Source organism: Nyctereutes procyonoides, unplaced genomic scaffold (genome assembly GCF_905146905.1).
Source record: "Nyctereutes procyonoides isolate TBG_1078 unplaced genomic scaffold, NYPRO_anot_genome, whole genome shotgun sequence".
NCBI lineage: Eukaryota > Metazoa > Chordata > Mammalia > Carnivora > Canidae > Nyctereutes > Nyctereutes procyonoides.
The window spans coordinates 27,823,108-27,837,347 of record NW_026575082.1 but is presented as its reverse complement, the minus strand read 5'-3'; the positions used below and the strand labels follow the sequence as shown (position 1 = coordinate 27,837,347).

The following is a 14,240-nucleotide window of genomic DNA, read 5'->3' as shown; positions in this document are numbered from 1 at the left end:
CTGTGGCTTGTGCCGGTAGCTCCCGAGGGATCCCCTGATTCAGGCGCCATCCTGATTCCTTCCCCATCCACCCCTTGCCCGGGGCTCCGGGGTCTCAGAGGCACCTGTCAGCGCCAGGTGAGCTCATGGAGGGCACGTTCGCCTTGTTTTGTGTCCTTTTGAGTGATGGATTCTGAATCCGTGGATGGCCTCCTATTCCTAGGCGGCTAACAGAATCACTGAAGGACATGCTGTCGTTGAAAACGACCACCAAGGGGTTTGGCATGCTTGTGAGTTCTAGGGTGTTCGCAGGCTGTCGGCAACAAACCTGTTAGCTCCTGCAATCATGATTATCTTAATTTCATTGACACCCCCCCCTTTATAGGACGTAACTAAGGATTTAATCTCCGAGGGTTGACTAGAGAGAGGACTCTGCTTTTGCTTTCGAACTTTGAAAGAAGGGCACTTGGGTGGCTGAGCGTCCGCCTTCGGCTCAGGGCGCGAGGCCCGGCGGGCTCCCCTGCAGGGAGCCTGCTTCTCCCTTTGCCTGCGTCTCTGCCTCTCTCTCCGTGTCTCTCATGAATAAATAAATAAAATCTTTAAAAAATATATGTAGAACTTTGAAAGAAGGTGGAATTCTGAGTTCATTTGCTCTTTTGCTCAGTCTAGAATGAGCTGGGCATGCTTCCGGGGAGAACACAGGCCCGGCTCTACTGACTTCCCATTGCTTCAAACCTGGGCTGCAGATTGGCAGCATCAGGATCGCCCAAGAGCTTGTTCGAAGTGCACCTTCTCGGGCTGCATCCCTGTGTTTTCAACACCCCCTCAAGGTGGTGTAAGAACTTGAACAGAAGACATGCTCAAAGATGAGACGTGCTGGTATAGACCATGTAGATTGTTCAAACTGTGGTTCATGCTCTTTCCGGATCAGATTAGCTATTTGTATATTTTGACCCTTAAGAAACATTTTAGTCCTTTGACATTTTAATAATTTGTCTTTTTAAAATTTGCTTTTCGTTATAAATCACTACACTCTCATTCTAGAAGCTTCAGAAAATACAGAAAAATGACACGTGAAGAGCAATTTATCCCTCAGGCACACTCATTGATAACATTTTAAAGGTACATTTTGTCTTTTCTGTGCATCCTTTTTTATTTTTATTTTTATTTATTTATTTAGTAGAGGGGCTTCCTCCTTTTTTTTTTTTTAAGATTTTATTTATTTATTTATTCATGAGAGACACAGAGAGAAAGAGAGGCAGAGACACAGAGGAAGAAGCAGGCTCCATCCAGGGAGCCCGATGTGGGACTCGATCCCGGGTCTCTAGGATCAAGCCCTGGGCTGAAGGTGGCCACCTGGGTTGCCCCTGCATCATTTTTTAAAACTTCGTTTTGTTTTGTTTTGTTTTTTTCTTTCCTGATTGTGGACATTATATGTTACCCTTTTGGAAAAATCAAGAAAGTAGGAAAAAAACACAACACAGAGAACAGAAACCATTCTACATAAGCAGGTAAACGTTTGGATTTTACATAGTGTTATAAAGCAGCGTTTCAGAGTCTTTGCTTCTTTCCTTTGGTTTTAGAGGATCTTCTCAGATCATCTCAGTCTTTAGTTCTTATGCTACTTATAGGTCTGTTTCTCCACTTAATTTTTAAAATTTTATATAACTTAAATAGAATTCTGGTATAATCATTAGTAGAGTCTCAAATAGTTATTTTATGGTTAGAATGGGGAATTTATTCACTTCCTTGTGCAACCAAAACTTTTAGTTAACTAACTCACCAGTGGGGCATATTTTATATTATTTAGGAATCCTCTTTGATCAGAAACTTCTTGGTGAGTAGAAAAGCTTTTGCTTTTGAAGGATGTCTGACTACCTTCCTCTGAACCTGCCTGATAGGTTGTCTTTTGGAGGGGAGAAGGAGGGACTGGTTGGATTCATGATCCTTGAGAGAAAATCCTTTTTTATCCTTAGGTCAACTGAGTAGAAACTTCTGGATCACTGGGGAATACCATGGCAGGGGAGCAAGTTTTTGTTACTTGGGCTCTTTGGTGAGACTGGAAAAATGCAGGACAGAGTGAATCTTTGCCCATATTTCTGTTTTTTTAGGTAGTGTGGGAGCAAATTTGGCATGTGATTATTAACATCTGCCGAATAACCGGCGTCAGTGTTTGAGGCAGGGCAGGGGACGCTGGTCGGGATTTCCCCTGTACCATCTTCGCCGTGCTTTGTTTTGGAATACATCGCGGCCCTTGATAACGCAGAATGTATCATGTCAAGTGAAGAATTCACTGCATTTTTTTTCTGTCCATAGACTAAGCTCTTTCCCCGAGTCTAGTTGTTCTAAGAGTACTTGATGCCATTTACTATTCAGAGGAACACAGTTCAGAAGCTAACGTAAGAAGTATTTCCAAATTTCAACCTGTATTTGCCCTTTTCTAATTTATTTATTTATTTATTTATTTATTTATTTATTTATTTATTTATTTAATTTTTATTTTTTTGTATTTGCCCTTTTCAAAGAACATTAATAGGGATTTAATGTATATTTCTAGAAATGCTAAGTAATGTCTCTAAAAGTTCTCTTGCTTCTCTCCTAACTCATGCAGTTCAGGATCACCTCTCCTCAAAAATCCTTTTTGCTCTTCTGGTTCCTTCCCTTTCTGAAGTTCGGGTCACTCCTTTCCTTGCTGTTCTTTATCGGGTCGATCGCTTTAGCCCCACTGACTTCTTATAGTTTTCCTCCTGGTAATTCCCAACCAGGGGTAGTCTCGGAATGACCCATCACCAGGAATTTGTCCGTTTTGTGGGTGGGGGGGGTGGGCGTGGCCTCGCGGGACCTGAGGGGGAAGGACTGTGGCCTGGCATTGATGACAACTGTACTCCATTAGCCAGGCCTCAGGCGATGCCCCGTAGCCCGTGCCGAACTGCCCCCGTGATACAGACTGTGTGTCCCTAAGCGCGGAGTCCCTGCACTGAACTGCTTAGAATTTATGGGTTTTTGTCCATTGGAAAACTGTTGTCATGATGCACAAAACTGGCTGATTAGGACTGAATGCAACTGGAAGACAGCAGAGCCCCAGGTACCACCCCCAAACCCTGCTGTGTCACCCATCTTGGTTGATAGCGTCTTATTCATGTTGAGAAGCTGGTTGGGCGGGAAGGACGTGTGGTCTGGATGTTGCATTAGCCAACTTGGCATTTAAATTTGCTAAAGACCTTTGGGGCATTGCAACATTTAAAGAAATGTCCCTGCGGTAAATCCCGATGCTCTTGTCTCCTGTAATCCTGCGTGTTATTCTTTTACGCCAGCGTGACGTCTTTTTATAGCATTGTTGCACATCCAGTTGCCTGCGGTGCTAAGCTGTGTTCTTTATTGTGATGCTTGGTCCCAGTTCAAAAAAAACTTACACTCAAAGCCACAAACAGTTTTCATTTTTATTAATGGAACCTTAGGATTTTTTCCCCAGGCAAATACGTCGGCTTTTTTTTTCTTTTCTTTTGCATGTTAGCTTTTTGTCCTTTTTGTTGTTCTCTTGAAATATAGAGACATGCATTTTTTGAAATATTGAAAATTTGAATATTTTCAATAGTTTGAAAAATACTGCAGAGTTTTGAGTGAATGAAAATTTGGTGGATGGGGCACTTTTCTCTGTGATTGATCAAGAGGTGTACGTGTCGGAAGCATACATCTCGCTCCCTGATCCTCTTGGGTTTTGTTTCTTGCATCTATTCCTGTGAATGTTAGGCTTCCTTGATGTTTCCCAACATGCTAGCCCTGATCTGCCACAGGACCTTTGCATTTAATGCTGCCTTGAGTGCCTTTCCCCATGCATCTGCAAGGCTGGCTCCCTCACACCCTTCAGACTCAAACAGGAGCTTCTCCCTGAGGGAGTTCTTAGCTACCCGTCTATAATCCCACCCTTCCTTTTGGCCCCATAACATGTTATATCCTGCTCTTCCCTATTGTTTTGTTCTCTTCTCCTTGGCACATGTCGGTATCTGTTTAGCACAGTGCAGCTGACTCTTGAACAACGTGGGGGTCAGGAGCGTCCAGCCCTGTGCTGAAAACCCTCATGGAACTTCCGACTCCCCCAGAACTTAACTACCGCAGGCTACTGCTGATCAGAAGCTTGAGCGACCGCACCCGCAGTTGACGCACACAGGTTTCGTATGCTCTGTGCATCGTACGCTGTATTCTTACAAGGCCCTAAGCTAGATAAAGGTCCAGAAAGTCCCAAGGAGGAGAAAAGACATTTAGGCTGTTGCACTGAAGAAAATCCACACGCAAGTGGACCTAGAAGGTCAAACCAGTTGCAGCTCAAGGGCCAACTGTATACGTCGGGCCATGGTTGCTCTCTCCCTGGAAGGCACCGTCCGGAGGGTGGGCCAGGGCTCATTTCCTCTGTGTTCGCGGCGCCCGGGATGGTGCCCAGCCCTCGGAGTAACTATGACGTCAGCACAGAGAGCACTGGATGAGGAGGAGGGCTGGAGGGAAGGAAGGGGGTCAGTGAACGCCTTGCAGGCCTGTGCCCCTCAGAGCTGCCCTCCTCCAGGGCTGCCCTCCCCGGGCACGGAGCAGTCCAATTTGGGGGAGTTTGAGGCCCCGGGTGCCTCGGGAGGCATTGGCGGTGCAGCCTGAGGGCTTCCTGGAGGCGGCCGCGGCAGTGGCCGAGGGGCCAGTGAGCCGGGCCTGCCCCCTCCCCGCTCCACCGCCTTTGTCCCCGGGGCCAGGGGTCTGGGTGACTGCAGGGTGCTACTGCGGGGGGAGGGGCTGCGGGGCTGAGGCCTGCGGGGTCCTGCTGAGACCAGAGCAATGCTTCATTAGCTGCAAACATTCTAGTCAAGATCAGACGGAACAGCTGCCTTGGGGAAAATTCTCTGGAGTCCGTATGAGTTTGCTGCTTCATAGAGGCCCGGCCCACCGTCCCGCGCTAGCGAGCTTCCCACGCTCAGTGCCGGTTTCCTAGGTTTGCGGTGTTTACACAGCAGGTCAGTCCTGGAGGAGGAGGATTAGAATCGCTGTTTAAAGAGAGGTTCCGAGGTGTTTCTAACCAATCTTTCAGGGTGGAAGACCTTCGTTTCAACCAGTGAACAAATAATCTTTAAAAACTGGGATAAGGACCCTGGGGGATTTCAAAATGCATAGTAAGATCTTCGCCCTCGGTTTGCTTATTGTCTAGCCGTGGACACGAGGCTTTATTGGCATGTGCGACACGACGCACGGGCGGGTGGTAATAACGGGCACGACTTGCTGGATAGTGAGCAGCACTGAGCACCGTCCTAGAGCCTTTTTTAAAAAAATTTTATTTATGAGACCCAGAGAGAGAGAGGCAGAGACACAGGAGAGGGAGAAGCAGGCCCATGCAAGGAGCCCAATGCAGGACTCGAACCCGGGACCCCGGGGTCACACCCTGGGCCAAAGGCAGGCACTAAACCCCTGAGCCACCCGGGCTGCTCCGTCTTGGAGCTTTTCCAACCACGAACGCGCCCATCTCGTCCTCCCAGCCGCCCACCGAGGCAGGTGCTGGTGGTTTAGACTGAAGCTTTGCATAAATAGACAGCGCTGTGGGAGTTTGGGAATGGGGGAGACCAGGGAAGCAGAAACAGGTGAAGGGAAACTTGAAGGAGGAGGGCTCTCAGTCTGCATCCTACCATCGGGAATGGCCGCGTAATGAGGAAGAGGAGGAGGAGGGGGAGGAGGAGGGCCTAATGGGCCTTCGTGGGTCTTGTTTCTAATTTTTTTCTCTCTCGGAAGCTCTTTTACTCCCTCCTGGACTCTCAGCACATGTGCTTCTGGTGGAGGAGACAATAAACGAATATGTAGGGAAAACATACAGGACATCAGTGCTTTAGGTGCTTTGGAGAAAAATAAAGGGGGGCTCCTGGGTGACTCCTTGGTTGGGCGGCTGACTCGATTTTGGCTCAGGTCAGGATCTCAGGGTTGTGGGATGCAGGCCGGCGTCGGGTTCTGTGCTGGGCATGGGGCCTGCTCAACGTTCTTTCTCACCGTCTCTGTGGGTGCCGTCCCCACTCCTGAAAAAATTAAAGATGAGAAAAAGCAAGAGTGCTGAGGTGCTGGAGGAAGGGGTTTGTAATTTTAAATAGGGTGGTCAGGGCGTGACCCCGGGGTCCCAGGATCGAGTCCCGTGTTGGGCTCCCTGCATGGAGCCTGCTTCTCCCTTGGCCTGGGTCTCGGCCTCTCTCTTTGTGTCTCTCATGAATAAATAAATAAAATCTAAAAAAAAAAAAAAAAAAGTGGAAGGGAGCGAAAAGAGCTGTAAAGGCTCCATGGGAGGAGCCTCGTAGGCTGAGGTAATGGAGGCCCTGGTTGGCGATGGCCTGGTCCGCTCAGGGAACCAGAATAGTGAGCAGGGAAGGGAGGGCCCAGTGATGTGTCTGGAGGCAGTGGCTGCCAGTGACCGTTGCTGTGGCTGCTGCGCGAGGCAGGACGAGCTCGCGGGAGTTTCCGGTGAGGGGAAGGGCGTCCTGGCAGGCGGAACCACGTTCTGCAGCCCCGGCCGCTCTTGCTCCTCTTGCTTGGAACCGCAGCCCGGCTGGGCGACTCTCGGCTCCTGGTCCGCTGCTGCCGTGGGCAGAGGCTCCCACCCGCCAGGGGGCAGGTGAGACCTGGGCCACAGCAGCTCAAGCTGTGGGGGGCAGGGGGGGCGCCCTCGGAGCTGCAGGGCCCCTCGCCACAGCCCCCGGGACGTATTCTGGGCCTGTGATGCTGGGTTTCACGTGTGTCCTGCTGGAACCGCGGCCCTCCCGGCTGGTCCTGGGCTGTGTCTGTAGTGGGGAGGTGGCCCTGGGCCGCTGCAGGCCACTTGCCCACGCCTCAGTGTATGGTTACCTGCCTAGTCCTGGCCTGTGCCCTTCGTCACCAGGGGAGGGGACAGCACTGGGCTGGCGGCCCGTGTCCTGGGGGCCGGGCTGGGCCTACGGGCTGGGCTGCTGGAGCAGCTCCTCGGGTGGGCTGGGCCTGTGGTCCCTGTCCTGGGGGCTAGGCTGGGCTGGTGGCCCAGCTCCTGGGGGCCGGGCAGGGCCGGGCATCTGCTGCTCACCCTTCTCCTGTTTCCCCACAGCCGAGCCTCTCCCCCGGAGCCCAGGCTGTCCCCCAGGAGCAGGAGACTGGGGCCCCGGGGAGGGGTCACCCAGAGTGGGGGGGACAGCGGGTGAGGGGCGACCTCTGGGGGAGGAAGCCCCAGCAGGCCGGTGTGCGGTGGGCTTTGTGGGGCCCAGGGGAGCGGAGAGCCGGCTGCAGGGAAGGTTACGGCTCGACGTCCCCGCAGGAGTTCCCGGGGCTCCAGTGCCCCGTCCTGAGCCTCACAGGGCGCGTTGGCCGTGGAGCCCCCGCTGTGAGAGTGCAGGTGTGGCGGGTCGCGTAGGTGACAACAAGTCAGGTTAGTGTTCAGCCTCGGGGTCAGCGGCGGGGTCGCGCCTGCGAGGACACCCCCAGGAGCGTGCACACACACGTTCTCAGCCGTGCCTGCCTTTGGCGTCTGATTTCAGGCGCCGTTGCTTCTCTGGAGTCGGAAACACGGGCTTGAATAGCGTTGGCAAGAGTGATGCCTGTGCAAATAGGCCCAACTCTCAAATGCACAGACTGGAGGTGGAGGCGCTAGAAAGTTCGCCGCATTTGCTCCTTGTTCCCTGCAGCGGGACCAGAGTTACTAGGGTGCACGTAGCTGTTTTTGAATCTGCTGTGAATCCGGGTATCCTCTGGGGCCCTTCCAGGGCCGGAGAAGAGCAGTTGGGTTGGAAAATGTTATTAGAATAAAAATGTAATAGTGGCCTGGCCCTAGAAGGTGGTGGAACTGTGGGATGTTCCCTCTTTGAAGAAAAATGCTAAGTTATTTAAGGTAAGTGGTCTCCTGGGCCTACCACTTACTTTCCTGGGAAGGGATTAATTTGAGTTAATGTTTATTGAGTATCCTATGAGATGCTTTAAGATTTTGAAATACAGGGGATCCCTGGGTTGCTCAGCGGTTTAGCGCCTGCCTTTGGCCCAGGGCGTGACCCCGAGGTTCCGGATCGAGTCCCTTGTGGAGCTCCCGGCATGGAGCCTGCTTCTCCCTCCTCCTGTGTCTCTGCCTCTCTCTCTCTCATAAATAAATAAATTAATTTAAAAAAAAAAGATTTTGAAATACAGTTTGTATTTTGAGTAGGTAATTTGTTCACGTGGTCCAACATTTAAGAGCTGCAAAAGAATATTCAGTGACCTTCTCCCACTCATCTCCTGCAGTTAGCCAGTTTCTTCCTCGGGGCAACCGAAGTTCCCAGTTTCCTTTTCTCTTTCTTTCTTTCTTTTCTTTCTTTTCTTTCTTTCTTTCTTAGATTTTATTTATTTATTCCTGAGAGACACAGAGAGAGAGGCCGAGACACAGGCAGAGGGAGAAGCAGACTCCCTGCAGGCAGCCTGACGTGGCACTTGATCCCAGGACCCTGGGGTCACGCCCTGGGCCGCAGGCAGACACCCAACCACGGAGCCACCCAGGTGCCCAAGTTCCCAGTTTCTGTTGTATTTCGGAATCTATCAGTGTTAATGCCCTTAAGGAAAAAGGTGTCTCTTCTCTAAGAACCTTGCTTTTAATAAAAGAAAGGGAGCTAATCATTCATAGCTGCATTTTGGAAACTTTTGTTATAAATCTGCTGATTACAAAATTCCTGGATGCTGGGGACGCCTGGGTGGCCCAGCGGTTTAGCACCTGCCTTCAGCTCAGGGCGTGACCCCGGGGTCCTGGGATCGAGTCCCACATCGGGCTCTCTGCACGGAGCCTGCTTCTCCCTCTGCCTGTGTCTCGGCCTCTCTCTCTCTCTCTGTGTCTCTCATGAATAAATAAATAAAATCTTAAAAAAAAAATTCCTGGGTGCTGAACTCTGTATATTTGCTACTCAGTCTGGTCCTCAGACTAGCTGTAGGAACTAGCCTCTGGTTGCTCACCAGAGCGTGGAATCCCAGGTGCTGCCCCCCCCCCCCCCCCCCCCCGCCGCCTGGAGAATCAGCCTCTCAGATCACAGGTGACTCAGAGCCCGTGGACGTTTGAGAAGCCCCTGCCGTGTATGACTTCCACAGCATTGAGCTCCGGTGGCCGAGTGAGGTCCCATGTGGAATGGAGAGAGGGGAGCGGTCGGTCAATAGAAGTAGGTCTCCCCACGCTACTCTTCACCGTCGATGCTCCAGTTACGTGATGGTGATCTTGCCTTAGTTTGTGGCCACAGATCTAGATGGTCTAGAAACTTTGTGGTTTTGATTGTGAAAAATGGAAATCTTCCTTTCCCTTTCCTTTGTTTCTCCTGAATTGTCCTCAAATGTTTGGCATTTGCTGTAACTTTCTTATGGGGCTGTGCCGGCCTGAAGTAAAAAAGTAGTAAACGGGTGATAGAAAAACCTAGAAACAGCCAGTTGGGTCTGGATTGACAGCTTCTAGTCTGATGGTTCCGTGTGTTTACGGCTGTGGTTTTATGTTGTGTTTTGCACTGCGTCCGCACGTTTGATCGACTATCACGTTCTGAGCAGTTTATCCATCAGTGTAGGTTTGTGCTAATCTCAGCGTGATGGAATTAGATAGTTCATGGATTCTGGAAAAAGACAGACTTTTTAAAAGTTGTCAAACTTCTGGCAGAGGAAAGGAAGAAGGAAACTTGTGTGTTTTATGTGAATGGAGAAATAGAGGGCAGAAATGACTGAAAGCCCTATGATGGATGAACCTGTAAACTAGTGCAAGCAATTTGACTATAACTGAGTTTTGACTAAAAACTTGAGAAAGTTTTTACAGCAGGGAATTAGAAAGTAGGTCATTAGACTATATTTTTATAATAAGACTCCTAATCAGTAAAGGATCTATGTTCTAAAAAGCAGGTGAGACACCTGTGTAACCCATATCCATTTAAATAAGGGGAATGGGATGCTTTTGGGGAAGTGTGGTGACAGAGTCAGAGGAAGAGTGAAAATAGGCAGAAACAAAAGCAAAGGGTAGCAAAGCCCTGCCCTCCTGCGGGGGAGGACGGCTCAGCCTAGGGGTTGGGGGCCAGTTTTGCAGACGGAGGCAAGAGGCTGAAGGGAGAAGAAGTCCAGGAGAGGAAGGGAGTCTAGAGAAGAGTGGGTTTTATTTATTTATTTTTAAGATTTTATGTATTTATTCATGAGACACAGAGAGAGAGAGAGAGAGAGAGAGAGAGGCAGAGGGAGAAGCAGGCTCCATGCAGGGAGCCCGATGCGGGACTCGATCCCGGGTCTCCAGGATCACACCCTGGGCCGAAGGCAGGCGCTAAACCACTGGGCCACCCGGGCTGCCCGAGAAGAGTGGGATTTGAACACAGGAAAGCAAACTGTCCGACTAACCCTGAAATGCACCAGAACCCTGCTGGCAACCGGTTACTGGCAACTTTAAAATCATTTGCTCGTTTGGCTAGTTCCTCACACCTGGACTAACTCTAACTAGAAACGTATTTTCAAGGAATGTCTGGAATTAAAAATCTTTGGCATAAAGATATTCCTTAAAGTGTGATTTATAATAAAAATGGAAAGTGACTTAATTACCCAGCGGAAAGGGGGTGGATGGGTGACTCGTACCATCCATAGGATGGGATGCTCTAGAGCTGCTGTAATATTTAGGGTACGTCCTAAATTAGGTATGAAGCGGGATGAAGGTTGTTGGAAAAACAGGAAGCAGTGTGGATGGTGGTTGTGTGATGGGAATTTTTTTGAAGACCATTCTGGTCCTAATAAGTGTGCAGCGTAGTGAGGGTCTACTACCCGAAGAGTAGAGTAAAAAAATCCTTACTCTAATTTTACGGTTTTTATTTCATTTTCCAAAAAAGATTTATTTAGAGAGAGCATACATGGGTGTGCGGAGGAGGGGCAGGGGAGGAGGGAGAGGGAGGGAAGCCTCAAGCAGACTTCCTATGGGGAGTGCAGCCTTACCGGGCTCGATTTGGGACCCTGAGGTCATGACCTGAGCTGAAATCAGGAGTTGGCCACTTCACTGACTGAGCCACCCAGGCGCCCCCTCACTTTAATTAAAAAAAAAAAAAAAGACAAAGAGTTGGAAATGGATAGAAAAACCCGTGTGTCATTATTCCGTGGAAGATGTTATCATGACTCTGTAAAACCTGAGGTGTTCCAGGCATTTTTGTGAATTTGCTAGACGGTGGTCTGAGATCAAAATAGGCCGGGTTTGCAGTCAGTGGTGTAGGGGGAGGAAGAACCTGGCGACGGGGGCAGTGGGAACCCTCCTGCCCAGGCCGCGGCGGCCCGCGGGGTCCTCCGTCCCCCTCTACTTGTGGGGAGGACTGTCTGTGCCACGGGCTGTCGGTGGACGACCTCGTGACCAGCGTCCCATTGAACGCCACGGGGAGCCTTGACCACTCAGTTTTAATTCCCGGGACGCCCTTGCAACCCTGAAATGATCGAGCAAAGAAAGACCGGGGTGGGCTGGGTGGGGTGGGGGCCCAGGGCGTCTGCAGGAAAGCGAGGGCCTCGGTTTCCACGCCGCATAAGTAGCCATCAGCACGCGACAGAGTCACTTTGAACAGTGCCCTTCCCTTTGTGTTAGGAAGCCATCGTGTTTCTGTAGCGCTTTGATTTTTATTTTATTTTTTTTGAAGACCGTGTCAATCCTAGTAAGTGGGAACTATGATTTTTAAAATTTTCCCCGGGCCTCTGCTGGAGTAGCTCTTCAAAGGGCTGTTTTTCAAGTGATTTGAAGGGAGTGGCTTTTAAGGTCTTTTTTTTTTTTCTTCCCTCCCTTTCTTTTTCATTTGCTTTAAAGTGGGTGAGCTGAGTGTACCCGCACGGACGCAGGCGAGTCGGGTCGCGCCGGGGCGGAGCTTCCATCCACAGGATGGCACGGCCTGGGAGCGCCTGCCCTTCCAGGTGCCCTTGTCGTTTGCCGGAAGCCATCTGGTGTCCTGGAGGGACAAGGTGTGTTGGCTCGGCATCGAGTGCCCGTGGGCCTGGGCTGGCCCCGGGCGACAGCTCCTTGGGGCAGGGGCTGCCGCTGGCGTGAGAGGCCGCTGCTCGACTGCCCCATCCTCCCTGAGCTGGGGAGGGAACCCTAGGGTCGGCACGAGTGTGACCGTGAACGCTGCTGGCCCGCGTGGTAGGCTGACGGGACGATGTCCTGGTGCCATGACATCGGGCCGGAGAGGGTCCTTGAAGGACGGAGGGAAGCTCGTACGTGGGGGGCACGCCGCCCTTTCCTTGGACCCGGCCCCTCGCCCCCTCCCCAGGTGCCGTGCGGCCTGTTTCCCGCTGTGACCAGATCTTCATCTGCATCGACCTTTGCCATCCTCTCTGCTCACGACCTGCGTCGCCCGTATCCCCCCCACGTGTGTTGGAGGCCATGGTCCTTTCTGTAAACGAATCATTTGAAATGTGGAGGTTACCGTGGTCCTTTGGGGGAATTAAATCCATGACCCTGTCTTCTCCAGCACAGACTGGCCTGCTTCCAAGGTTGGCGCACACGCACACCCTAAGGACCACGCTCTATAGGTTATACCCGACAGGAGCCTGGAGCCCAGCCTTTGGTACTCATTTCAAGGATAGTCCAGGGAGTTGACTAGCATTAACATTCAGAAGAACAAATAGAAATTTCTAAGATAGTTGTCACTAAATTCTCGCCTTTTAAAGATCGGGAAATACTGCCAGCGTGTGGGATGCTTGTGAACTCCACTCTGTGAGCTCTGTTCTAAGCCCTGTGAGGGCAAGGCTGGGGTCTACTTTATTCACCCCTGGGTCTGATTTTCAGCATGTGAGCTGGTGTCCAGCACTTTTTTCTTTAAAAAAAAAGATTTTATTAATTTATTCATGAGACAGAGAGAGAGAGGCAGAGGGAGAAGCAGGCTCCTGCAGGGAGCCCGATGCGGGACTCAATCCCAGGAACCCGGGGTCACGACCTGAGCCAAAGGCAGATGCTCAACCCCTGAGCCCCCCAGGTGTCCCTGGTGTCCAACACTTAACTGCTCAATATTTCTTCCATGAGTAGATTTCCATTTCATGAAATTTGACTCTAACCATATTTTAGCTCGTATGAAATTTAAGATATGTATTGTTTGCTGTAATTTGGACTTCAGCCATAGCTGGCACACACCAGAGATCAATTCATAAAACCCACCTGAACCCTGACTGCTTTTAGGGGTTCATTTTTATCTTCTATGGCTGCACTTGAAAGGGACGACATCGTGCAAGGCCTTTGCTAGACGGATGTTTTTGGAAGACCCCGTAGATTAATTCCATATTAAAGATCAGAAGTGAGCCTTAACTCTTAGCCTCCCCTAAAGTCTTATGACTTATTAAAATGCCATTTCTATTCATATTCTCTTGTTCTTGCCTCATTTGCAGTAGCTACGTTCTTTTTAGCGGACTTAGGTCTTTGAAGAGTAATTCATTTCTACGGTAGGAATTACGAGTCTGGGGGCCGGGTGTGCTGGAGCGGGCTGAGATTTGTAGGAGAAGGACGCACTTTTGGGGATGCGGTGCAGCCACCTTTCTCCTTCGATGGAACCATCCTGAGCCTTCTCGGAGGAGTTAACAGGCTTCCAGGGAAGGAGAGTAGGTCATTTCTTTCATGCTTTTACTTCTCATGACTTTTCACAGCCGATGTTTTTTTTTTTTTTTTCTTCTTCTTTCTTTCTTGATTTCTGAATACTTACCTTGGTTAGTGAGGGCTTTGTGTCCTAATGCCATCTGCTTTACGTCTCTGTACTTGTTTCTTTATCTGCAAGATCAAGCTAGCGCTGCCCTGTGGACCACGTCGCCGGGCCCGGGCTGTGGAGACGGATTCGTTGGCGAGGGCCGTCCTACCAGGCTGACACAACTGAGTGGCTTAAACCGGGGAGATGCGTCCACTCCCAGTGGGGAGGCTGCAGGTGGGAGATGGAGGTGGCAGCAGGCCGGTGCACCATGGAAGGCCCCGAGGAAGGCCGGGTCCGGGTCCCTTCCCAGCTCCTGGTCCTTCCTGGGCAGTGTAATTCCAGGCTTCACGCTGTCTTCTCTGTGTGTGTGTGTGTGTGCACACGTGTGCCCGGCCCCAGACTCTCCTTTTCCATAAGGACGCCAGTCGTGTTGGCTTAGGGCCCCCCGTCCTCCAGAAGGGCTTCATCTTAACTAGTCACCCCTGCATGCCATTACCCAATAAGGTCACATCCTAGGTGTTAGGACCACAGCACATGAGTTTTGGGGAGGGAGGGGTGCAGACTCCGTTCAGCCCCGATCAGGAGGTAGGAGGGTCAACTGGGCTTGGGAGGCCTAAGGGA

The 14,240-nt window shown here is 50.8% G+C and overlaps 1 protein-coding gene across 1 annotated transcript in view; it reads left to right on the top strand.

Moving 5' to 3' along the window:
- The window catches only part of LOC129514584 (ly6/PLAUR domain-containing protein 6B-like), a 167,212-nt gene that overhangs the window by 20,740 nt on the left and 132,232 nt on the right, over positions 1 to 14,240 (top strand). The window lies entirely within an intron of this gene.